The following is a 24,622-nucleotide window of genomic DNA, read 5'->3' on the forward strand; positions in this document are numbered from 1 at the left end:
AAAAAAAATAAAAAGAAAGAAAACAAAATGCCCTCCACAAAAACCCAACTCCCAAGCCCTTATCTCCCTCTGCCTGAGAGCTGCTGGTTTATTTTCTAGAAAAATGTTGAAAATATTCGGTGCTAAACTTCCTTTTAGATGGAGTTTGAAGGAGCTTTACAAGATACGTGCAGAAATTAATGTTTGCAACAGATGTTTAAACTTTACCTAAATGAGGCATTCTTTAGCCAGATGATAGAGCTCATTGTTATGCTGAAATTTTGATCTAGAATAGTGAATTCCTAATCCCTTCCTCAAGGCTCCCACTGTTGGATTCCCGATAAGGAAATTAAAGTGTTAAACCAGCGCTGCCTCTTGTCCCTCCTACTGAGTTTCATTTCTTTCTCTTTTGTACTCCTGCCTCCTCTTCTAAGATATGATTCATGAACATCAATAGGAGTAAGCAGTGCCCTGTCCTAGCACCCTAATTTTGATATGATTGTATTTATACACAAAATTATCAGTTCTTTAGCACTTTGAACTCAACCTTTTTCTCTGTCCCATACATTTCAACAGGTGCCTTTACTACTTCTATTTTAGTAATGTTTCTGAAGACCAATTAAAATGCATGCAGTACAGGCTGATTTAAGAAGTATCAGAAGAATTAGAAAGCAGGTATTTTGGATGGTTTTCCTAGATGAAGGTGCTCCCAAACCTGTGGACAACTTGCTCATTGTATGTATGTGATTACATTTCAATTTGCAGAATATGATAAAATTATATTGATGATTCTGAACTATTATTGAGTATTAAGAATAGTTATAAATTAGCTTTTATTACCCAGATTTTCCCCAAACCAATGGAAATATGATTGCCTGCATAGCATAATTATAGGCTATGGATTCCTTTTTTGATGCTGTTCTAGGGATTGGATAGTAGGAAATCAGGAGTCTCTCTACGTCAAGGACACCTTTGTGCTCATGTATGTGTACACACACAAGTAAAGCAGGATTCGAGAGCTGGGGTTTTTGTTGTTGTTGTTTATAGCCCATTCTGTAGCATGCTGCCTAGACTAAAGAAGTACATGATGTATTTTTTTTAATGTACAGATTTACAGTGCTAGGTAACACTCTGTCCTTTTGTTGCTTCCCAGTTCTTCCAGGAAAAAAAACCAACAACCCAAACATAACAAACAGGTGGGAGATCTGCTCATTTGAGTACCATAATGTGGTATGGATGGCCCTAAAAGGATTTTATAAATTCATGGCCTCTGTCATCTGAACTTCTGCTCTTTCGTAGTATTACAATAGGTTGGCTGCCGAGTTGTGCATTACTGTGCTCTACTTGAGCTGTTTGGAATATTACTTTGAGAATTGGAAGGGCTCCGGGGTGCTAAAACTGATTATGAGATTTTTCTTTGCTTGACAAGATGAGCAGGACCATGTGAAGTATAAGGCAGTTATGTGGATTGACGGCAGACAGGTTTCAATCACAGAATCATGTTGTGTTTTGCTCATCTTTGATGTAGGATGCCAGTGAAATTGAGTTTCAAGAGGATAATTAAAGCCCAATCAAATCCTCAGGTGAAGTTTCATGAGTTTTTAGAAAATTTTATTTATTATTATTAACCAGATTCCTTCCAGGGACTCAGTGTACTCTGAGAGCTCTTCAGAAACTTGTTTACAATTTGAAAATCAGAGTAAAAGGTAGTAAACTGAGCAAGAACCCCAGCTGTCCAAAAATCTTACTTTTAAATGTTTTAGAAGTTGGGTAATGTCAAGGGTCCCCAGTCCTTATTGTTAAATTTGTCCATCTGTAAGTGAGTATCATTCTTCAGCATGTGTTTGACAATGGTTTTGTGTGCTGATACCTCTGTCAGGTAGGAATCTCAGCAGGCTGGTTAAGTGATCCCAGCCAGTAATTGCCCACCCCAGAGATAACCTTTCATAGTAAAGTACCTGACCTTCTTAAAAAATCAGGAGTTAACTCTACGAATGGGGACTGTTTTGAGTGGTAAAATAATCCCTTTAGCTAAGCTGGATAAGCCCCGAGATCAAGCAGAGCCCTTTTAGGAAGTTAGAGTTATGCATTCCCCAACAATAACACAACATTCGCAATTCCCCTAGTATCATTATACAATTTATTGGTCTCTGACCACAAAGGTTGGGTAAAGGCTCTGGCTTTTCTTAATCTACTTTCTTGAGAACCATTTGCTGCAGTCCCTGGTTTTCATTTGTATGCTGGAAAGTCTCAATTCAGGCTCCTGTTGCTTGAATTGTCCCTCTTGCCAACTGCTTTGCACTTCCAAGTCGAGGCAATTCGAACGGCTTCACTGGGGATTGCGTTGGGCTCCTGCTCAGCCCCCAAATCCAATGCCTCGCACAGCAGGTTTGTCCTTTCCAAACCTCCCCAGAAGACTTTCTGGTGTGATGCAAATACTTCAGTAACACCCAGACATTCCTCTCAGTTTTGGAAAGACTGACGTCTTTCACTGACACCCCTGGTAGCTGGCGTCCCACCTCTGCTCTCTCGGGCTGGTGTCTATCCCGACTTCTCTTCTGGTGTCGCACGTTAGTACGACATTATTATTTGACAAGGGGCGGGGGTTCTGTGTGAAGGTTTCCTCATCCTTGCAAGGCTGCATGTGATGCTTTAGATTTTGATACAGTAATACACAGTTCTGTTATTTAAGACATTTCCTTTTTTTTTTTTTTTTTTTTTGGTTGTAATTGTTGTTTTGTACTATTCTGAGCTTTCCCTACTGTTTCTACTTCTCTTATTCCTACATCTTGAATTATACCACACCTCAGTTGTAGAAAGCTGACTTTTTACTCTGAAGTGTAGCTGGTGTGCTTCAGCAGCGCCCTAGCTTATGAATTGATAGCTTTTATTATGTTGAAGTTCACTTTTGGCCTGGAAACCAAACTCCCAAGTTGCCTTTGAATTCTGCTAAGTTCCTTGAACAAAGTTTTGTTGCTCAGAATGCCGGTTTTGTTCCTTTCATATACACAGAAGCACTGTTCGTGTACAGAAGGTGTCATTGAGCCATCTGAGCACTTGCCACCTAATGAGGAGAAAGTGAGGAGTTTTGCAACCAGACTAAAAGGAAAAAAAAAAATCAATAAATGAGCTGCTCTTGCTCAATTATGCATGCCCTCCGTTTGGGGTTTGATCTCACCGCAGCCGATGGCAGTCCTGCTCTTGGCTGACACCCTCCTGGGCACATGGCTCTGCCCCTTCACTGATCCAAGTCTGATGCAGGTGGGAGCTGTTTCACACTGCTACATCATCAGACAAGTGTTAGATAAATATTAGATTTTCCAATAACCTGTCCCAAACTAGTGGGATAGGAGCCTGGCACACTGTCTACAGTAGACAGTGAAACGTCTGGTATCTGTGTACAACCATGGGAACAGAAACATAAGATCAGCGGGAAATAGTGCAGCTTTTCACTTCCAGATAATCTAAGATGGTTGACACGGGACAAAATGCAACTGAAGTGTACCAGTCCAGATACGGTTTAAGCAATTTTGATGCTTTTCTTCCAAATTAATTGTTTGGCACTGTGTAATTCTTTAATACAAAGCAGTTGTTTTCATTTTTGATGTTAGTTACAGGAAAATTTATGATGCATTTGTACTTCTCTGCAAATATTCAAGTGCTCTTCTGGAAGAAGGTATGCAATAAATAACGTTGTTTCATACACAGAGTGGACATTAAATCATTTAATAGTATAAGAATAAAGTCTTGAACTGAAATCCGTGTAGGCTTTCTGAAGGTATTTTTATTAGATTTTCCAATTTTATTTCTTTAATGGAAAGCCTTCCCTCCTGCTAGTATACATTCAGTCTTATATTAAAATATTGCAAAATATTTACTGTAACTACAAAACAGAGATATACAGAAGAGAGAAAATATATCTATATTGCATCATTATGCTATAATCTAAAATATTTACATGCCTTTTAAGAATACTGGCAACCTGAGTGGCTGACAATATATAGTGGTGCTTGTGTTAGCTCAAGTTTGCAAATACCAAAATAAAAAAATAGGGTTTTTTTCAGTTTGCAGTGATCACTCCAAATTACTTCATACAGTTTCTCTAGAAAATGGGTTGTTGGTTTTATTTCTCAGTGCTGCTGTTACATAAAATAACCTGAATACTATAGTTTTCTCCTTAAGTAGGCTTAAAATACACATGGAAGCTTTAAAGTCTAAACCAATACAACCTCCGAGGACTCAGTACAAGACTGACAGTACCAAAGCCCTTGAGCTGAAAGAGTGGCTTCATCAGCTGACATCACCAGCAGCCTTTTATGATCTTCTTAGGCCTCATCCCATTGAGCAACTGTTTCACACATCCAAACTATCATACAGCCCGGTTTTAGCTTAGTTAATAATTCACTGCATCGGAAAGCCTGGTTCTAAGCCTTTTTCTTTTAGGGACATACTCATGCTCTGAAAAGTGAATGTAAGGTAGGTAATTGTAGATGTGAAATTTTGGCATTTCTTTTGTCTCAATGACTCAGATTAAAAGTCATGCGTACAAATAAAAGTATTTGTAGCTGGCTGTTCTTCCAAGAGCTACACAGGCTTCATGCTTTCTAACCAGCTAACTATCAGCTGCCTCTCTAGCTTTAGACTAAATACTGAAGTCATGTGGAGGAGATGTAAAGACAGGAGGAACTATCTTCAGCTTGTCATCCTTCAGGATAAAATTGCACTTACAAATTTTGAAAACCTGAGAATGAAATTACTGTGTCTGCCTTGATTCAAACAAGGGGAGAAGTCCTCTGTCCAGTACAGAGAATCTGGCCTTAGAAGAGGTACAGGTGACAATTTCTCCCCCGCTGTCTAATGGTGCATTGCTGTATAGAAATACCTTGTCAGAAACGATCAGAATGAGATCAGATTCTTGGTCTGTAGGGATGACATGTCAGACGATGTGAAATTTCCAGTGAAATAACTTGTATATCATGCAGTGAGATATGCCTCCATACATTCTTGTGAACACCCACACATCTCCTTTTATTGCCTACTTTCTTCCAGTTGAGATTCTGTGAAATCCCACTCAGAGGGGGGCAGATTTTGTGACTGGGTTTTATTTTATTACTTCTGCTTTGCATTTGCTCTCTACATTATTGAACTTCCTATGTCTATCTGTGTATGGTGGTAGAGATTTGGGAATAAATTTACAACTACTCTTGAAAAAAAACATTGCAGTGCAATGGTTTCCTTCAGGAGGTCTTTTTGGTCACGTATTTGCTTTTATGAAAAAGTGGAAATAGGTTGAAATGCTTACAGAAAATAGTCTGGTGAGAATTTAACTTGCACTTACTGTTGATTTTGAGCTGTGGTTAACAAAACCACAGTGCCTTTTACACAGCACAGCAGCTTCTTCAGCCATGCACATTCATTCTTTCAAGACATTCCGCCACAAAGAAATTATTTTTGTTGGTTTTTTTTTTTTTTTTTATTTTATTTCTGTGTCTTTTAGTCCCCTCTTTGTTCTGAAAATGTGGAGTGTGGTGTGTTTCAGTTCCTTTGCTCCCTGGAAATGTGAAAGCCATTTGCTGTTCTAACTGATCCCTGCTTGGAGTGTTTCATTACTGACACAATCTCGAGGTGAGCATTATAAAGTGAAGTATTATTCTTGATCTCAGTGTGAAGCGGTAAGGAGTCAAACTGCAGGCAGCCAATGTCAAAATCGCCTTTTCTAAAGGATTCTTTATTTATTTATTTATTTTTTATTATTTATTTAGTGTGAGGGCGAAGTGAGTTTAAGTCTGTGTTTGCTGATCTTGAAGCCCGGGATGTAATGAGTGAAATGACAGAAGACTATGACCTTGCAAAGAACAAGAGGGATAAAATCTACATGAGCTATGGGAATAATGGAAATGAGGCATGGTCCAAATGAATGAGACCTTTAAAGGTTGCCTTTCTCTTCAAAAAGGTTTTTGATAGGATATGAAGCTTCTAACAAACCCTTAAGAAAAGACAATTATGGTACTATCCATAGGGTTCAGAATTCAAGGTGTTCAGACTGGCTGCGGTTTGACAGCCATAGAAACCATTTCCCATTTAATCTATTTAACAAGAATGAAAGTGTTTTCTTGCTCTTAGTATGTAGAATATTTAGTCATTAATTTGGTTTTATACTGATTTCACTGCTGAGATTTCAGCATATTGTGGAAAATTAATTATCTCGGTGCATACCATACTTATGAAGTATTGATTTGCTTTTTCCAGTTATAGAAAATTGTACCTTTTTTCCCCTTTTAAATTGAATTTATTTCTTCAGAGGAGTTAGAAAAATGCTGCGTGAAAAGCCAGTATTTTGAAAAGCGGGGTGTATGAAGTAGATTTTTTGAAACTAATTTGAAGTACTTTGGGCAGCCTTCTTTCACAACCATCTCTTGCAACGTATCAGTCCCCAAAGAAACTATGCAGTGCACCTTCAGCCGTTACAGAATGAGGAGCAATTATGTGCTGATTTGAAAGACGTTTCTGAAGGTGTACATCGAGGGCCCATCTGAGGAAAGGCAGTTTAGCACTTCCCTTTGGTAGCTTATGCCTGACGAGAGGATGTCCTTCATGACCCAAGGTAGCAATTAGGTTTCTGTGAATAGTCAAGTTTCTTACGCTTAGTTACCTTTTTTCACTCTGCTGGTGCAGCTGTCTTTTGCTTTCTATGCAAGTGTCTTATCCCTCATTTTCACCGTGTTCAAAGCTTCTTCCTTTGTCCCTGCCTTCATGTAACTGAATAGGTTTGGTGGTGGGTTTTTTTTTTATTATTCTAGAATTTCATGATTTGGAAAAGGGTAAGAGAGATGGGGCTGGGAAGGAGGCTGGTTGGTTTGGTACGTAGTTTTTTGTTGGTGTGGGTTTTGGGTTGGGTTTTTTTTTAGGTTTTCCTTTCTTTTCTTTTTTCTTTTCTTTTTCTGTTTTGTTTTTTTTTTTCTTTTTTTCTTTTTCTTTTATTTCTTTTTCTTTTCTTTTTCATAATCTCTGTTTTCTTGGAATTACAGACTTGGAAACAAATCCTGTAGTTTTAGGAACTGTGGAAAACATTCAATTTAATTTTTCTGTTGTATTTTTATTTTTTATGCCAAATGCCTCTGGACACTGCTCATGACCAGCACCAGCCGCACTGGTGCTCTTCTTGCACATCCTGTTGTAGTTACTCCGCTACTGTGTGTAATGAACCCTCCTTCTCTTCCCACCTCTATGCTGTGCTTCTCTTTTCTCTTTTCTACCAATTTCACTTGTGATTTCTTTCGCTGATATATGAATGCTCAGAATTTCAAAACAGCCTGCAGCAGCAATTAGCCATTTGTCAAGGTGTGCATGAACCAACCAGCCTCTTTGCTGCAGTTAAGTCCTTCAGTTGGTCTGCTGACACACCACAAAATTATCCTCTTAGCTCAATGAATAAGAAAAGTCCCATAGCCATAGAAGGCCGTCTGGGTAATATATAAAAAACCTATTGTGTGCATTCACCTCCCCACCCACCCCCCCCCAGCCCCTCCCCACCCCCTCACCCCACAGTGTAGAGTTGTTTTTCCCTTTCATCTTAGTGCTTCTAAAGGCAATAAAAGCTTTGTCCACCAGCAGTTATAAATTTCTGGTGTGCCACACCCCCAATTCAGTGCTATTATGCTTAGGCTTGTACAGCTGGAACCCCACAAGGCATTTTCAAGTATCTTCTCCATCCAGCTCAAGCCGTTCTCATCACTCCAGAAATGTCTTTCTTTAGCTTATAGGACAGAAGAATGAGCTCCATTCAGAGCTTAATATACCTCCGCTTCACACAGAAGCTGAAGGGGTGCTGAGGTAATGTAATGAGAGCACAGGCAATCCAAGTTGGAAGTAAAATACATTTTCTCTGTGATGTGCTCAACCTTTTCTGCCCTGGGGCTTAAAAACTGAAATCTACTCTTTAATTTAGTGTTCTCCGCCTGTACACTGAAATGCCGCTAATGATTCGAGAGAGTTAACAAGAGGGTAGCAAAAATGATGTGTCAGATATGTCTGAAACCATAAAAATACTAGAGGCAAGACAATTTGAGTCATGTCAATGGATTTTGAAAATATAATTTTCTGTCTACTGGAGGCCAGGGGAGAGAACATATTGAGTGCATTTGTGTCGCAGTACTTTTACGAACTCCTTATTAAATCAAACTTGAAGTAAAGGTTCATTTTAACAACATTTAGTGTGCTATTACCCTTATTTCCTTAGAATGGCAAAATGGAATCATTTTCAAACTTTAAAATAGCCTAAAAATTCTAAATTGCTTCAAAACAGAGACATTTTGTTGGGTTTTTTTGTGGTTTTTTTTTCTTCTTCCTTTTTTTTCTTCTTCTGTAGAAGCAGTGCTCCTGGGAAAAATGCTGGGATTCATGATTCACCATCTCAATTATTCTTATAAATGTGTCATGTGTGTCAGTTCTTCTGAGTTTTTTTTGTTTGGGGTTTTTTTTTGGTTTTTTTTTTCATGAGCTTCTGCTGGGCAAGCTTGCTATGCGTCATGAGTGCAAGGGCATGTGTTTCAAAGAGATTAATATCCATTTCCAGAAACTTGGCAATTTCTCATGATTTGTGATTCATAGGGGTGGCTATTTACACCATCTAAAAATGTTGAATAGGGCATCTATTATTTAACCTGTCTAATTTTTTTAAAATGCTGTAAAGAAGTTCATTTATTCAGTAAAATAGTTGCTTTTCATGACACTTTAACATCTGTTTCTGAATGATATCTTCAGCTCCGTAGTGAAACTTAAATCTGCTTTGGTGTTGGAAGCTAATGCATGTTAGCAATGGCATATGATGCACTTTTAAGCTGTTCATGTGTATTTAAAATAAGATTGATTTACAGTAGTTTCTTTCCCAGGGAAGTACAACTTAAACTAATTCTTAATGATCCAAATGGATTTAAAACTGGTTCCTATGATTCTCAAAAGCACAAAACTATGAAATCTTTCAAAGCCAGTTTACTCCAGCATTACTGTCATGGCTAAAAAAAGCACACTTTACTGACAACTGCCTCTTTGGTCAGCTTGTTTTTTCTTGGCATTGCCTTTACTTAGCTCACAAGATGAGACGGGAAAATACATTGCTTCAGTATGTCCTTTTGGTGCAAGTCAGCTGGAGATGCATTTTGGAAGATGTATTTCTCAGAGAATAGGTGTGTTTCTTAGCAGAAGGCTGAAACAGAGCAAACCCCCAAAGGAGTCTCTACCCAATGGTGTGTGCCACATGCGTATTTGTGGTGTGCAGCCAAATGCCCCAATAGTGCTTCACCCCCAACCGGTCCCTGGCTGGCTTGTAGTTCAGCTCAGGAAACACAGTCCTGAACTCTGTCCTCATGAGAAAAGTAAAAATTTTTAAGTGTGGGGGTTTTTATGTCTTTTTTGTTGTTGTTGTTGGTTTGGGTTTTTTTTAAGAAATGTATTCTTGGAGGCTACCCAGATCTCTTCACGGGGGTCATATTCTGCTGGCTGTCTATCCCCCATCTTCTTCCAGTTAGGTTGAAGGCCTTTTCAGAGGCAGCAGAGCCCCCATTTCTTTGTAGCAGCAAGAAAGGAAGAGAATGAAAAGCCAGTTAACTGGGCAAGAGATGACAGCAGCTTTTCTCCTGCGCTGGCTGGTTGGCGATCGCAGGTTCTGGTTTTAGAGGAGCTACATCCAAGGCGCAAATGCAGGATGTTCAGCGCAGTGGGTGATGCTTTGGGGAGCACCAGCTCTCCTGACAGCTGCCCAAGTGCTTATTTTGACTTCCATCTGGGGTTGAATCCATGTTGTGGCTAGCATTTTAGATTCACTGTGTCATATAAATGGAGTCAAATATCATAAAGGATCACGTGGTCAAGGCAAAGTGAAAAGTGTATCAGTGCTATCCGATTAATAGTGTAGTAAATTGAATCTTAAGTCTAAACAAAATTTTATTTGGTTCCCAACTTTGAGGATACCTTTACTATTTGCAATGTATTGAAGCTGACAGGAGATTTGTGTAAGAAGATTTTGCATAATTCTAACGAGAATCTGAGTCCTTTGTCAGTGTGCGACAAAATCCTAAATCACTCCCAGAATTTAAGATGGTGTTAATGTTATCCAAGATTATTTACGGAATATTTTTAAGGGGCTAAATGTTTCAGCGTTATGTATTGGAGACATTCATGGGCTTATACATGGTCTTGCAGATTTAGTTTGTGCATCTACCCCAGCCCATTAGCCTTTCCCATTACAGATGCGCTGGATACACCATCACTGCAGTGTTAGTAGTTGTGTTAGTAGTTGTATTAGTAGTTATTAAGCAGCAAAGCAAAACGGCAAACTCCCAGAACTTGTGTGTAGGTGCCATCACCGGCTAGAAACTGCTTTGATTCGGGAGTATTTTAATCAGTCTTTTGTCAGTTAAGCAGCTTTTAATCACCGATTCTGATACTTGGAAGTAAAAGCAAGCCCGGCACTGCTCCCTTCCGTAACTTGGCTGGGAGGGAAGCGCCGTATCCTACCGGGCAGCCCCGGCCCCTCGGCTGCTGCCTCTCCGTGGCACCGAGCGCTTGCGAACGCCCCCGGGAGCGGCTCGTTCCCGCCACAAAGGCCGGGCTCCCTAACCCCGGCGGGGCGCCCGCTGCTCGGCCCCGCTGCGGCCGATCGGAGCGCGCCATCCCCTCGGAGCGCGCGCGCCTTCCCGCCTTCCCCTCGGAGCGCGCGCGCCTTCCCGCCTTCCCCTCAGGGCGTGCCCCGCCCCGCCGCTGGCCGCCCTGACGGGCGCTCTCGGCGGCAGCTAAGCTCCGCCCCTGCCGGCGTCTGGCGCGTCTGGCTCGGTGGCGGGAGGGGTCCGCGGCGGGCGGCGGTGGCGGCGCTGGGAGGCCGGAGGCAGCCTTTGGCTGTGCCTCTGACTACCTGTGCCTCTGGCTGTGTAGCGGGGCGCGGTAACCGGGCACGGGCCATGGTGGGCACGCAGGCGAGAGCTTGCGCTTGGGCTGTGCCCCGAAACGGCAGAAGTGCAGATGAGGGAAGCCAGATGAGAGCTTTCTAACCCCAAAAAGCGACAGCAGGAATGCTCAAGGCCCTCTCCAGGCAGTGGCCTCCAACGTGGCCCCACATGTGGGCAGCCCGTGGTGCCATGGCCGCGCTGGGGACAGCCGCTGGGCTGCTGGCGGGTCAGCTGGTCTCAGTGGGCCCATAAGCTGGGTCTTGTGCAAAAAGCAGCACCTGAGGCATTCCTCTCAGGGAAGGGCAGCAGCAGCTGGGTGTAGCTGAAATATTTTGGTTGATGGCTGTTCCTGCAGGTACCAGCCCTCAGTGACCAGGCCTGGCTTGGCAAACTGCTGCTCTGGTCTCAGGGGATAATTGCAATACCCTGCGTGTAGCCTTGAGCACACGTAAACTTTTGCAACGACAAGAAATACGGCATAGAGCCTTTAATCCTTCTTACATATGTGGCCTGTTTTCAGTACCTTTCTCAAGGCCTTTTCTGTTTTCTTTGAGCATATGGGCATTGCTGAAAGAATATATTAAGAAGGAAGTGATTTTCCCGCTGACTCCATAGTAGACTTCAATTTCTGGGGTTTGTAGATTTGTATAAAATTCATCTTACCTTTGTCTCACGATCTGGTAACTCTTTAGTAATAATGGTCACCCACACGGTGTGCCAGGACACCATGCTGTTAGCTAATGAGAACTCCTGGAGTTCTGTGAAGGCCCGAATTAATCATCATAGTGCCAATTAAAAAGGCCATTAGAAATACTGTCCATAGCCGTCACGGGTAGTCTTTCTTGAAGAGGCACATGTGTAATGTGCTCAGATTTGCACACACTTTCTCCAGGTCAATATGACCTGGCAGAGCGATTGGGCAAAATACATTGGCAGCAGCAATGAATTTATATTCTGTCTTACATCATACAGTACTTAGAACCCAAATTATTCCAACCTGTTAAATCAGGTTTTGTTTTTTAAGTGGTATGTAGTTCTTCATGTGGCACAGTTAGATTCAAGCTCTCATTGGAGCTGCACTGTGGTATTATCAGGGTATGATTTTCATTAATTTTTTTCAGGACAGGGTCTTTGTTGTCCCACAGTTCCTGGTAGGGAATTGTATGCCAGTTTGGGTCTTCAGGCACTTCTGTAATATAAATAATTGTGGGTGGAGTAGGCAGCATTTTTACTTTACATTGTATGTGACACTTCATTTTCAATTCCTTTTGTTGGCTGCTCCTAAGTTCTTCATATTTCACTTTGAATTGAGACATTTTAATACCCATTGCGTGCCCTGGCACCCCGGCATGTTGGGTTTTTCCCCACCCCGGAAAAGTCCATTTGAAAACAGCTGAAGCATTTATGAGACCAAGGGTAAAGTAAAATGCTGTTTTGTCCATATTAAAACAAAAACAACTTTTTTTTTTTTTTTTTTTTTTTGATTAGGAAGCAGAGCTCATGCTTTGAGCAAGTGTTTGAAAACTCTTAAGGGGTTATGTTTTTCAGTTTTTCTTGTAAAACATCTGCTGAAGTTGTTCAAGATTACAGTAAAGCACTGAAAACCCCTTTTGTCTCACGCTCAGCAGAGGTGTTAAAAGTTTTAGAGGAATGGAGCTGGGTGGGACAGATCTGTAATAAGTGCAGCACCTTTATCAAGAATCTGGAATTGAACTCAGGATTTTTATCTGCTGTTAGCAAATACTTTAGGAAACACAGTAGCAGATATGTATGTTACCATCGTGTTATCACAGAAGATAATCTGCTACCTCAGTCTTTTGCTTCAATTGCTTAGGTACCAGATTTTTGATAAGTGGATCTCTGGAATTGAAGATACGCCTGTCAGCATCAACGTGCTGCTCTATAATGGGATACCAGTTTGGCTTTCCAATTAATATTAAACAAAAAACAAGCAAAAAATATCCAAAGAATCAGTTTACATTAAAAAAAAAAAAATTTTCCTGAGAAACCAATTTCAATCTTCTTTCCCAGCCTCCAAATCCCAGGAGAGAGTTATAATCACTTGCATGCTTTTGCTTAAGTCTTCTACTTTGTATATGACCATCATCATTCAGTTTTTAATGATGCGATCATAAAGCCCAAAAGATTCTTTGCTTGCAGAAGATGATACGGCTCTAGGAGTCAGGCTTGTGTTGTGAAGGAGCTCCCTGTCTCATTTTGTTGCTGAAAACATGAGGTGGGAGTCTTGTGAGCAAGAGACAAGCCCGTTACTTGTTGCTTGGCCACCATCGTTGGCGCCTCTGTGGTGGACCTCACATCATCACATCAAGCAGACAGCACCTGCTGATGGCCCTGTTCCTGGAACAAAGAGACAGAGGCCTGGGCAACTGCAGTTCTTACAGCTGCCACTGAAACTGGGGAGCAACGCTCTGAACCCCATACAAAGCTAAAAAATGCTGAATACCCTTAGTGGGTGGACTGGCTGGCTTTTCACATGGGCATGCAAGAATCTTGGAGTCATCTGGCCTTCATCTTCCTCTGCCCCCGTATCCCAGCTTTTATCCCGGAGAGGATAAAATGCCTTTGTCAGATGAGAGTGGGAGAGTTTGCAAACAGTAAATAGCGTTGTTTTAATTTAAGTAGTCACATGCTAGTGTGCTGAGCACCATGAAAACTAGGATGGTATTAAGAGTTTTGCATTCAGAGCAAAATCCAGAGGGTGTTACAAGACAGCCAGAAATGACAATACAGCCAATTATTAACTAGTTCCCTTTCATTCAGCGGGAGCCCGTGTTTGTCATTTATATCGGGGCAGAAGGAAGATGCAGCTTGTGAACAAATGTTGGGAGTTTAAAAGGGCAAACTTTAACTGAGGGTCTTTGTAATAATAAAGAAACGTAAGGCTTGTATCTGTTAAAAGCAAATTTAAAAATCAAGCTTCTTTCCTGCACTTCAACTTAAATTCTTATGATTATCTTAAATCCCAAAATGTGGCTTCATTGTTCATTTCCTTTTTACCAGAATGTAAAATAACAGGAGCTTGAGGTTTTAGTGTATTAAAAAAGAAGTAATCCTTTTTCATTATAACTTCTGGTGGTGTTTTAATTAAAGGTATTAGGAGAAGCGTCATGTGTGACACATTTTAAAATTCTTGTACAGTGTGCTAGGAATATCTAGGAAAGGGATTATGTGCATAGCTTGTTCATTCGCAGTGAAGTAGACCGGATTCTGTTATTCTTGACTGTTTATTACCTGCAGTTTGATCATGTATTTTTATGTGGCTAAGAGGAAGAATGTCTGTGTGTGGTCTTTGCTGTTCATATTCGATTTAACAAATTGAGACTGGCTGTTGGCAAAGTTTGGCATTGTTTCTTCATACTGAAAGAAATCTCATTAATGAAAGCTACCTAAATTTTTTACAAACAGGTAAAGACCAAGAAAATTATTTATCTGGTTTTACGAGTGACTTTCTTTCTGATTTTGCTCCACCACCTTTCCCCTCCTCCAAGTGTGCCCTCATAACATATTTCAGCCTGTATTTGTATGTGCCATCTTCAGTGAAGGATTTTGAAGATTCACTCTGGTGGACGGTGCTGTTCTGCTGGAATCATACAGTGTTACTTTCATGGCTTCCTGGGCTTGCACTGAGCTGCCTGAGTGGTGAGGGTGCTACCCTTCGCAAATGCCATGAATTTAAGAGGGTAATCTGACCCCTCTTATCCACCCCTCCAACCCCCAGTGCCATAAAAAAGACATTTATGCCATTGTATGTTTGTCCTTTTGTGTTTTTCTGAGTTTGCACTCTGTCACTACACTGTAAAACCGGATCTAAAGTATATTATGGCGTTGAGCAATGATGCATGAAAATAGGACCGGTTGCTATTTAGAGCGAAATGTTTTGGGTTTTAACCTCCAAAATTTTGAATGAGAAGAGGATGGAGGAGGGTATTGGGGAGGTTGTCCCCAGGTATTGTAATGTTTATTTGTATAAATTTGGAAAAGTGGAAAGTGTAAATTTTTAGAGAAATGTTTTAGAGTGGTGTTCCCACCCACTCCTTAGCCTCCGAGTGTCACCTCTTTAACAGCTGCCGGTGCAGCTGACCTGGGTTTGAAGGGAAAGAACTTGTTGATTGACATTTAAACAAAATGTTAATTTGTTTACATGCCATGTTGTCCCGGTGGAGTTGTTTAGATCACCAGATGCCTTGAAAAGCCAAAGTCTTTGACCATTAGAAGGAATTTGTCCAATTTTTCTGTTTATCCTTTGTACTATTATCTTCCTCCAGCAGATTTGATTCACTTGTAAGGTGCCTATAAGTACATCTTCTTACTTTCATATTCAGTTTAAAAAAATATATATAATTAAACAGTTGTCTAAATTCAGCTGAAGTTACTGGGTATAAGCACATAAAGCCAGTTGCTTAGGTGAAGCAGATTTGCTGTTCAGAGAGACAGGTGTCCCCCTGCACTAATAGGGTACGCTAGCTTCTCCGCTTGGACAGGGAGAAGAGTTGTGTGGTTTTGCTACTCTTGTGCTCTTATTGAACAGTTAATAAATCATGTTGGGTAGCCTTTTTTGGGGGGGGATGGTGGTTGGAGTGGGGGGTGGGGGTGGGAGTGGGGGTGGGGTGGGGGTGGAGGCCTTTGGGTTGTTTAGCTGACAGCTGATTGACCAGCCATTCTGAAAGCAGATGGGGATATCTATTCAGACGGGCCTTTTGTTTCCTTTTGCTTTTTTCTCTTTTAAATCCTCAGGATTTCACCTAATCACAAGGTGTGTGGAGTGCTACACACCTAATTCCTTTTACCCAAACAACTAACATCCATTCAGGAATCTGGGTGTTCCTTGCATGTTTTCTTGAGATGAATGGATCTCTACTTTAGTTAGCAATTATACATTAAATCTAAATTTATATTGCTGTGAACATATGAAAGTGAGCATAAAATAAATTCATACTTCTTCCCATCTGTGCTCGGTGCCAGCGCTGATATAATGAAAATTAGGTCCATGTGTTTCATCAAAACCAAAATTCTGTCATTTCTTATTACACAGAAGCAAAGTATTTATCATGCAAGTATTTGAAGGTTTATAGAGTCCTTGTGAAGAAATTTTTGCCCATTAATGCACATTATTAATGAATGCCTCTAGTTCATTTGGGATTTTTGTATATAGGAAACAATATTAATAGTCTTGTATGTATGATTTTTTCTAAAGTGCTTGCAACAGTATTTACTTAAGTGCATATGTCCCATGGAGGTTTTGCAATACCAGCAATTCAGCAGAAAGCCCAAGGTGAAATGAGCATACTTCGGGTGTCTCAACTGGTTGTTACATTAATGACGATACAGAACATAATGTAAATAATGGAATTATTTGAAAAGTCACTATGGATAAGTAGTTTTTATAATTTATATTTACTAAGGTGATACAAGATGTAAAATGGTGCAGGGTGTGAGCTAACGTGTCACTGTTAGCTGTGTCGTTCTGCTGTGCCATCGGATCGATTCAAGAAAAGAATATAAACAACTTTTCAAAGTACCCTCAGTTACACGGTTTCACTCTTAACTAGAGAACGTGCCTGTGTGTACACAGACCGCAGACAGAGGCATACTCTTGTTCTCAGACATCTCAGAAGCCAAAACTAGAGGACCTGTAATTTTTTATTACATGACCATTGTAATCTCTCAGTTATCAGCAGTTTGGCAGCCATCAGGAGCAGCTTTTGCAGCACTTTTGGTCATTGAGTGAAGTGAAACGCTTGGCTTGACACAAGATTTCAAACAAGCCCAGAGTGCCCTGTGGGAACTGGCCTAAAATCCGAGATAACTGGAAGAAATGACCCCCTAGGTGTCAAGTGTCCCTATAGTGAATTTAAGTGCACTTTTCATTTCCCTGTCAATGAGATGAAAATGGAGCCGTTTCCCTGAGAAAGTAGAAAGAAGTGGCCACACAGTGTAACAGCATTTTTCAGGAGAGGGCGGTGAGGGTGTCGCAGGAAGCAGGAGGGTGCGCTGGTGTCTGTCACCTTCCTCCTGTCCACAACTGCACATTAAATGTAGGCTGCTGTTGATAGAGGGGCAGGCAGGTTTTAAAAAGTAAGTGAGGACTTACAGCTCTCATGGAGTTTTTTCCCATTATTTCTTTTGCAAAACCAAGAGAAGGCCCTGATAATCCACTGCTGGCAGAAGCATATGTGCAGTTTTTATTGCCTCATGCGCTTTCTTTTGATACGTTGGGCAAAGTGAACAAGCATAAAGAATTGAGGCAGGGATGGGAGAGGGGAGGATAACATGAAGGACAACAACTAGGGAGCAAGTTACACAATTGCTAGCCCTTAAAGCCTAGCAAAAAGCTGTTTAAAATTGCTGAGTATGAAGCAAACAGCGCCTGGGTCAGCTTTCCAGCATGACAGCAATAAACACGTGACCAGTAATTCAACCTGACAGAAGAGATGTTCAAGAATACAAATATCACAAATGTTCTGTTGTGTTTATGCACCCGAAATGCGATACGTAAGCTCGGACTTCCCTGACAGCCTGCTGTCTCTCCCATCCTGTCACTTGATGAGCATCTTCCATGTGAAAGCACAGCCTTTCTGATCCCATTAGAGAAGAGGCTCTGTCTCTGCGGTCCTTTTTGCAACCTGTGCACTCTGTGAACCACGCCATGCATGGGGGATTTGTTAAGAGATGCATTGGGACCTAACATGTCACAGGCAGACTTGTTACGCATGAAACCCCATTGACAGAAAGGATTAGCTGGAGCCAAGAGATAAAAACAAGAAGTCATATTTTTCAGAAGGCTTGTGGTGCAAAATTAGGATTATTTATTGGGCAAGAAAATAGTCAGGGCTTTGTGTTATTAGAGATTCTGTACCCTAGGAAACTGGCAGTGAATTCAGCCTGGTGCTGCCAAACTGTACTTCAGAATCTGAGGTTTCATATGAAAAAGGGGAAAAAAAAGCAAAACAAACAGAAAACCCTCTATACCCTGCAGCTGCAGAGAAAATACTCAGAAACTCACTGTGACCAGAGTTGTGTTCTTGTCTTGAGTCAGCAATCAGCTTGAAGCAATACCTTTGAGAAGAGCGAACTGTGCTGGTCATTTCAATGCATGTGAGCTATAAAGTCTGACATGTTTACACAGCAGCCAGCTCATTTCTGTGCTTTTTTTGCAAAAGCCTCAATGTAATACGCACTGCTTGAGAACTTATTTTCTTGGGACAGAAGAGGAGAACCAGCATGTACGTTAGAGTTAATGTCAAACTTTCCTTCCTCTCTTCCCACCTCCCCCAGCTCCCCCCCCCCCGGGGGGAAAAAAAAAAAAAAAGCAAGCAAAAAAGAAAAAAAAAAAAAAGCAAGCAACTTTTCAAATTGTGGAGAAGCAGAGAAACAAGGGATATTTTCTTTGCCCACCGGAAAAAGCTTTAGTCATATCCGGACTCTTGAAAAAATCAAAACAAAACCCCCTTCTTCCCACTAACTCCTACATTCTCCGTAGTGCCATATGCCCCAACTTACAATTATCCAGCTTTTAATACATTCCATTTCTGCTCTGACAGCTATACAATGTACAACAGTTGCACAGAGTCAGAAGGCAAATCTGTGAATCACAAAGAATAAAGAATTCAGTGATGGTTTAAAACAAATGTAATGAATATAGAAGTAAATAACATAAGTAAAACTGGGTACTGATGGTATTTTTTCATTTCTGTATTTTTGTGCAAACCTCTTGTTTCAAATTTACCTACACCGTACTGTGAATTTCCCTTTTTTGCATGAGCTGCACTGAATTTAAATGTAGCAGGCTGCAAAATACAGGGGATCTTGTACCTAGTGCTCACGATCACCCTGAGGAAACTGTTAATCAGTGGAACAATTGTATGGTTATATGGCTCGCATCATGTTTGAGCATTGGAGCTCGACATTAGAAAAGCACTGTAATTGCTAATAATTAGTACTGGGTAAGCCTCACAAGGTTTACTTAAGAGTCCCCTCATGTCAGATTCATATCCAAAGCGTATCTGAAGTATCTGAACCGTTTAAGGATCTGGGAGGTAATACTTTGTCATTGTGTAAGGCGGAAGACCTGTGTATGAAAGGGCAAGGGGACTGTGAAATAATTACTGGCTCTGCATCTAATTTGAGTCAATGAAAATGCCAGAATGATTGAAGTGTTTATGCTGAAGATCAAGGAGTTAGATTGGAATAGGGTAATCAAAACCAGGGACATCTTTCTTAAGTTTTGTAATATTTCTTAGGAAAGAGATAATGGAGGACTGTGCGAGTATGGCAAGGAGAGTGTTGGAAGGAAAATCAGGTTCATAGGTCACACCTGTGTGAAGCGATGGTTTGAAAATGACAAGTAAAAGTAGAAATATGCTTCACTTGACGGTGATGAATAGATTCTTGACCTGAGGAGGAAGTCTAGAAGTGGCTCTGCACTGTGGAGGTGGTAATTTGATAGCAGCAGTTACAGGTGAAAAAGTTTGCTGTTAAAAATACGGTGGAAAAAAATGACTGGTCTTAATTATGCATAGGTACTTACGCCCCTGGGCCTCAACTGAGGGGATAGCTGTGCTTTTCTGCAGCCATGGCTTTGACACTTTCAGTTTGCCATTTTTCCATATTTTCAGTGTGATTCTCCCATCCCTGTTTTCTCCATCTGTTCTCAGTCTGCCTTTTACTTTGGTTTTGTCTGTGCTTCGCTTATCTTCACTGCTGGAGTATTCCACACCATTCACCAGCCTCTTTCCTCTGGCACCACAAAGCCGTTCATTTAGCCTTGTGATATTGGTAAACTGATCAGCAGGGCTCACAGATTCCATGTGACTATACCTGGGAATGTACAAAGAGTTACCACTGCATGGGAGATGCGATCGATCATATCTTGCTTACACATCTCTTGTATCCCAAGGGCAGGAAAACTTTGCCTCTCTGCAAGCAACAAATGCCAAGTCATGTCAGCTTTGTACATGCTAAGAGAAAAAACATGTTAGGGGCTGCTGGCTGCTTCTGTTCAAACACGAAGCATGGATTTTGAGGTTGGTAGAGGTCTGTTTGCTTAAAAGAGGTTCTGATCAAGATGAATTGTGAAAATGTCAATAAATACCATATTTTTAAAAGGTAATAAACTGACTATTATCGTTGAAGGCAGAGCTCCAGGCACACATTAGCAGCAGCCTGAACCACCTACCTTTATGTACCTGCTTCCTTCTTACCACTCAGTGTGAGGAGCCAAAGCAACGCTGAACCTCAAAAGGGAGTTCTTGAAGGACTGGAAAGGTAATAGTGCTTCACAGACAGTGCTCATGGGTTTAGTTCCTTTGTGCATGGGTTTCAGTCATATGTGGCCATGCAAGTCCCTTATGCACGTGTGACATCAATCCGTTTCTCAGCTAAAAATACCTAGTACATTGCAGTTCAGTGTGGTGCAATTAGTCATGTGTTGGGGCACCGTGATGCCAAGTTTTACTTTGTTTTGAAACACCATGTATGGAACATTGGAAGAAATAAATAGTGAAATGCCATGTTTAGCATATTTCTCCTCTCTTGCAATTCTGTGTAAAAGCGTACCAAATATTTCTTCTAAACAGTTGAGTTTAAAACAAATGATCTTTCTTATGTCAGGGCAGGGTTTAATTGCTCGCCCACGCAGTCAGGTGTTACCTGCTACTCGCCAAGTTCAGATAGGTACACTGTCGTAACACCAGCTTAGAGATTATCAATCTAAATGACCCATTTGGGGAAGACTTGTGCTCATAGGTCCTCTCTCCTTCCCCTTCACTGGACTTGAAGTCTGATCAGTGTTTAGACATTGCTTTGAGATAATGATAATGTGCCTTTTAATTAGCATCAGTATTTCTAATCTTTTGGGAAATAATAAAGCGCTGCTTTTTTTACTCCTTGACTGTTGACAGATGGCCAGTTATTAAACATCATTAAATTCTGATATCAATCATTTTTGTGCTTTTTAAAATATGCCTGTCACTTGAATGAAATGATATATATAGGAGGAAGGTTTTTCACTGCTCGTTGTGTAGACTTTGATGCAGTATTTGGTGGAGCCCTTGTTTTTTAAGCTGTTACAAGTACAATCTCCAAGACATCGCTAACTTGTCACTGCAGTGTATATGTGTATGTTAAAAGCAGCCCTTGTATGGAGTAGCCCAAATGCTTTTGAGACAAAGCCACTATTTAAACATTTAGAACCTTGAACTTTTGAGAAGCTTGTGCTTATACGCAGGAAACATTTCATGCATTTACACAGGAATTCATATTGTATCTGGTTTTCTGAATGCCATGAAAAACTGAAGGTGGATTCCTGAGTGTTATTTGCAGTAATGCTTGATTTGATTTGATGCATTCTTGGCTAGAACCTCTAATTTGTTACTTGTGAAACTTTGTTTAATGGGTACAGTTACGATCTGCATTGTGTCCTTGCTCATCTTAATAGCAGTATTAATTTGCAGGAAGGGACAAAAATTATCTTGCAGAGTTATCAAGCAGTGTTTAGGCTTTCTGAATGCTAATTAATTCAGAGCTCAAATGCTGTACCTGCTGTTTAAAAGGCTGGCAGCTTGTATTCATCACCTGAGTGACAGCTGTTCCTAGCCTTTTTTTACTCTTTTTAAAGAGTGAGGAAGATTAACTCATTCCATGCTAATGACTTCCATATTGAAGTAACAATTGTTATGTTCAAAATTTTGTCTTTAGCAGATTTGCTGATTTTGACAGTATATTTCAGAAAGGATTGGTGACGGTATACTGTTAAGAGATGTTGCTAAACCTTTCTCCAATACACTGTTGATTTTTTCTGGGCATATAAAAATTATCTCTGACATTTGAAGCCAAAAGCAGATTCTCCATGTAAGCTAGAAGAGAACGAACTAAAATATTGCTACATCAGATTTGAACATTTATAGTGAGTGTGGAATCAGAAGAATTTTTTTCTTGGTGTCAAATCCTTTTTTTTGATTTATACTGTCAAGGGAAATATTTATTAGTTCCAATTCAATTAAATGTTCACTTAAGCCCTTTAAATGTCACACAAAATAGTAAAGAACAGTTTTATGTTTTATGTTCTGAATTCAAACTCCTCCACACTGGGAAGAAATGGTAGTCTTTGGTAGCAAAAAAAGGGACTTAAAGGCATGCAGGTAATTTATTTTAATCTGAGAAAAGGGTATCATCTGGTATAACGCAGATGTTCATATGCAGGTTTGAGAGGATTACACAGTTTGCCTGAATGATTGAGGAAGTGAGATACTAATATTGGATTAGATTCCTCCTTTTTCACAGCGGAACAGATACCTAAAAATATGTGTTAACTCCATCCCTCCATTCCCTCCAGACCCCAATCAAAGCATTTTAATTATACTACATTTTCATTTTGGAGGAAACATGAGACAAATCAGCAGTTGTCTCATGTAAAAGGGTATTGCTGAGCTGCTGATACTGAACAAAAAAATTTCACAAAAACTTCCAGTTGCTATTGTAGGGTAAATTCAAGGGTTTTCTCCCCTTCCTACTTGAATGACCTATAAAGCCTGGTATGTGTTTTGCTATATAAGTATTTCAGAAATCCGTGTGTACAGCAGACATGTCATAATAATTACAAAATAGTCATTCGCATTTTGGAAGCCCTGTATCCTTACGGAATCTCAGGGTGGACTTGACTAATGCCTCTGGGCTTTGATTCTGCTCACATTGGTTTTTACGCATTCTGATTCAGTAAATCTCATTAAGCACATGTTTAACTTCCAGTATTCACCGAAAGTTCTGTTGACTTCAATAGCAAATTAAGCACATGCTTAAATGTTGTTCAGAGCCTTAGGGAAAGGTGATTAAACTAAAGAACAAAGCTATGCTATTAAAATATTTTAACTCATTAAAATCCAGTAGATTTGCTGATACTGATTCGCTGAATACTCTGTATTGAAAGTAAAACAATTACCTTACAGCTGGCTAGCTCTCTTGTGCAGCTTGGAACACCAGCATCAGTATATTAGCTGTGTATTTCTGCTGTGACAATACATTTCCTTTTACTTCTGACCTACTGTTCTATTCCTATAAATAATTAGTGGTGATAATGAGTGATGGAAAATATAATGGCAGATAAGGTTTCCAAGCTTGTTTAAAGTTTTCTTGAAAATCAAAATGATTTTTAAGAAATTCTTGTCTTGATCCCAGTTACTCAAACGTCTTTTGTTATTACTCGCTAACTTCAGACACTTGTAGTTCCCACGCACAGGGATGATTTTTTTAATCTTTAGCAGTGTTGTCTTAGTGTTTTGTGTGTGGAATTTTCTGTGTTAATTTATAGTGGACTTCCATACAGAGCAGTTAAAAATCATGCTTTGGCAAGACTGCAGTGTGGTCTTTGAATCAGCAAACATTAAGAAAATGAACTGCAGTATGTAGTTCTATGTTTAGTACGTTATTTTAGTATGTTATTTATTAAAAAGTCCCTCAACTTTTTAGAATGTTGTGACATACTTTCTGCGGGGGAGATATGTTGCTCCCTAATCCATGGGGAGAAGGTTCTAAAATAACCCTGTAATAATTCAGAAACCAGAAGATTGCTGAAGTGTTTGGGGCAGGTTGTGGGGGGGGGCAGCGGGAGACTAGAGGGGAGGTTGTTGGGTGTTCTTTCCTTTGATTTAGTTTACCATAGAGGAAATAACCAGACCAAGAGTGGAATGTTTTGTGTGGCTGGACATGGCATCTTTAGCTTTCCTAAGTTCCTGTCCTGGAACAGTTACTGTGCATGCGAAATCATGAGCTCACTGAAATCCTGGAGTAAATTATTTGGGGTCTGTTTGCAGTTCCTTGCGATAAATCTGAGTGATAAAGCTATATAACTGTTGCTACTGCAGTGTTAAAATCTTACAGTGGTTCAGTCCTAGTGCACTCACTGAGTCAAACCAGGAAGCCGTCGAGTCTGCTGAATCATGTTTGCTTCTTGACCTTTTGGCAAAGATCAAATGTAGCATATGTTTTTATCAGTTTAATATCTGTTATGTCCTCAACTTGAGGATTTTATATTACATGAGTGTGGGGACTGGGAAATGTAGTAGGAGCTTACACCATCCTCTCCATGCAGGAAGCTGGCTATTGCTGTGTTTCTAGAATGGTGTGAAAAGAAAAAGGAAAAAAAAAAATAAATAAGCAGCAAGTCCCCTAATGACCATAAATGAGTGCGAAGGGAAGAGCAGGAGCAGAGCAAGCATAGATTATACTGCTCTAAAGTTTTCTCTCAATCTCCACCTATTTTCAGCCCAGGGGTTTTCCTGAGCCTCAATAAAACCCCTGTAATAATAAAATAGCACTTCTGATTGTGTTTTAATCCATTTTTCACTGTCTTCTCAATCCATACTAATATCCATTTTATAATGTCTAGTATTATAACATCAAATTATCACCTTCAGGACTGGGCATTATTTTGTACTTACCAGGTACAGTGAGCCTGCACTTAGTCTCACCCTTGATGAAGAGCAAGTTATTGCATCGCTGGTACTGTTTATTTTCACTGACCGCTCTTACAGGTGCTGTTTTTCTGAAAAATGAGATAAAATAGCAATCAGAAATAACTGCAAAATCCGAAAGATAAGAAAAATGCTACATTATGGCAAAATGGTACCTATAGGATTTTCTTTGCTTTGGTGAAATTTGGAAAATATCAAATATATCCAAAATTG

General features: G+C 40.3%; 1 protein-coding gene and 1 non-coding gene across 4 annotated transcripts in view; both read left to right on the forward strand.

The window, feature by feature from the left end:
- The window catches only part of MACROD2 (mono-ADP ribosylhydrolase 2), an 892,531-nt gene that overhangs the window by 384,368 nt on the left and 483,541 nt on the right, over positions 1 to 24,622 (forward strand). The window lies entirely within an intron of this gene.
- LOC114017673 (U2 spliceosomal RNA) lies at positions 23,879 to 24,068 on the forward strand. Its single transcript, XR_003562849.1, has one exon. It is a non-coding gene; the product is annotated as a U2 spliceosomal RNA (small nuclear RNA).

The sequence above is a fragment of the Falco cherrug genome, chromosome 13 (assembly GCF_023634085.1).
Source record: "Falco cherrug isolate bFalChe1 chromosome 13, bFalChe1.pri, whole genome shotgun sequence".
Lineage (NCBI taxonomy): Eukaryota > Metazoa > Chordata > Aves > Falconiformes > Falconidae > Falco > Falco cherrug.